General features: G+C 29.7%; 1 protein-coding gene across 2 annotated transcripts in view; it reads right to left on the reverse strand.

The window, feature by feature from the left end:
* The window catches only part of LOC107884255, a 5,821-nt gene extending 3,568 nt beyond the window's left edge, over positions 1-2,253 (reverse strand). The window contains exons 1-3 of one of the 2 annotated variants that reach the window (XR_003838918.1): positions 1,115-2,253; positions 216-307; positions 86-138 (exon numbers count right to left, since the gene is read on the reverse strand). The gene's annotated coding sequence lies outside the window, so the exon portion shown is untranslated. Of the gene's footprint in view, positions 1-85; positions 139-215; positions 308-1,114 lie in introns of those variants that run through there. The other variant, XM_029486527.1, reaches the window with a different exon arrangement.
* Between the last annotated feature and the right edge of the window lie 459 nt (positions 2,254-2,712).

A 2,712-nucleotide genomic window follows, 5' to 3' on the forward strand; every position in this document is an offset into this window, starting at 1 on the left:
TATCCATATTTAACTTAGGTCGATCATAATATCATCCATCTGACTTTGTTCCATATAGGAGACAGCTTTTGAATATGGTGATCTATTCTTTGGTTTTTAGATGTAGGTACCAGTCGGTTATATTTATCATCAAACCATCTATACAGACCATTTAATCAGTGTTATCATTTTGAATGAAAAATAATCAAAACTAAAGATATAGTTATTATTTATACCTTTAAAAAAGAACTGAGCTCGACCTCTGTGACATGATGGTAGGAATAACAACATACAAATCCACAGATGTATGGATATCGAGGAATTCATTCTGCAAATTATAAACTGTAATAATTTTTAAAAAAATGTTTAATTATTAACTATAATTGTTATTTTATATATTTTAACTATTTAAAGAGCTGTTATATAGAATGCACTCAAATATAGTTTACTAGGGCTTATTCTAAAGCGTAATTGGGCTTATTGGGAAAAGCTAGATACGCAATTGATAATCAGTTTTTGTGTAATTGATTTTTCGTAATTTATGGTTGTATTAATAAGATAAGTGGACGTCATACCAGCATGTGTTGTCTCTGTCTTACAAGTGAATAACGTGGCAAATGTTACACTCAGCAAAACACGCGTAGCTCCGTTAGTTTAAGTTACGCATTACATTATTGATAATACAGCCATAAATGATACTCACATATAGCATATACGATCATTATCTTAAGATGCTTCAAACCATTAGCAATTGATCTAGACTTACAATAATTTTGATCAATGGAATTTAAGATTTAGAAATGATTATATTGGTGATCGTATACTTCCTAAACACTTAATTATTTTATCGATTGAAATATTTTAGTACCTTAAGAATATTAAAGTTTAAATTTTAACACTTGAACAGCGAGTTGAACATTTAAAAAAAAATATATTTTAAAATAAAAATATTAATTAATTAATTTTATTAAACGGGCTCGCTATAGTATCAAAAAAATTTAAATATGGATAGTAAAATAATATGTATGCATTTATTTTAAAAATACCAGCGACCACTTTAACGACGAGTGTTGTTATAATTTATAGGTGAGAACCTTCTTATTTACCTATAAATAAATGTTTGGTAGGTACTCACCGTAACTTGAATTATATTGTTTAATGGCCAGATTCTTATCTTTTGACTGCTATATCGTGTCACTCAAATTGTATTAACTGTGTCGTATAACACGGAAAAAACTCATCCGATGATTAAGATTATTTAACCAATCACGTCATGACGGAGATACAGTTCTACATGCAGTAACTGGCAGTAAATGTACCTATTGTCTTGCCGGGTGGAATCGTCGTCGATGCACTGATGCTGTGGTTTCCAGTTGTTTCCAGTTTCCACTGTCGGCCAACGTGATATCGGGCGAACGACGATTCTATTTGTTCCACCACCACCCCCCTTCCAACGTAGGTACCAACCCTACCAGTTTATTTCCAAACAAACATACGTACCTACAATCACATCGGAATTTAGCCTCGGAGTTTTGGGTTACGGCGACCAGTTTATTTTCTTGGTAATTTTGGTGGAGGGGAGCCAATACTGATACGCCGAGTTTTGTATTATTATCGGAAATCAGGGATTCACAAACTGGTTAAACAATAAACGGTACTTACTGCTGTGTGTGCATTTGTATTAGATAATTTATACTGTTCGAGCAGTAGCATACATAAGCCGAATATTAAAAACAGGATTATACATATTTATTTTCTTTCATTCTATGACCAACATATATCTATAATTTGATAAGAACATAATAAATTCATTAAAATATTACACAATAAATGTATATTCTTATTGAAAAAATCATATTAGTAATTTGATGTAAAGATAAAACCTATACTTGTGTGTTGTATATTTTATTATTTAACAGTTAATAAGTACATGGGTTCAATATAGCAGCTCAGTTTATCAAGAATTACATGTATACCACCAGTTACGGCTCGGTAAAACCTCTCATGTATTTCTGAATTCCTACGATTTATCAAACGCCAGTTTCTCATTGTCCCACTTCACCCCTCGACAACATTTACAAAGGATTAATTGGTAACTGCCACGCTCGAAAGCCATGGTCAAATTCCATTATATCTAAACACTGTAGTTACAACTCAACATACATGGATAAACACATTTTTTAGAAAAATGAATACACATATTTATTTCCAGTGCTACTATTCGGTATAATAATAATATGATTTTTTTTTCAGATCGTTGATGAATACAATAACTCGAAGATAGATGGGTACTAGGTATATATTTATTTAAAAAACAATTAAAAAATGAATTATTCATTATTATAGTTAATTGTACGAAAAATAATATTATAACATATTATAATAGTAATGAAAAATTAATTATAATGAAATTACAAAATATCAATTTTAGTAATATACAAAAGTTAGTACATTTTATTATTTAGGATTATGACGAAATTAACAATAATAAAACGAAAATATGCTTATCTATTGTTAATTTGTGGCTTTTGCTAAGAATATTTTAATATTATTTAACAGTTAATAAATGCATGGGTTCAATAGCTACTCTGTTTACTATAAATTACATATACACCACCCGTACCGGCTCTGTAAAACCTTCTGTTTTTAAAAATATGGTTCTTAAAAATTCCACAAAACTGAAATTCAATACAAAATTCAATTTATTAGATGGCAAATGGAGGTGAGCATGAT

Source organism: Acyrthosiphon pisum, chromosome X (assembly GCF_005508785.2).
Source record: "Acyrthosiphon pisum isolate AL4f chromosome X, pea_aphid_22Mar2018_4r6ur, whole genome shotgun sequence".
Lineage (NCBI taxonomy): Eukaryota > Metazoa > Arthropoda > Insecta > Hemiptera > Aphididae > Acyrthosiphon > Acyrthosiphon pisum.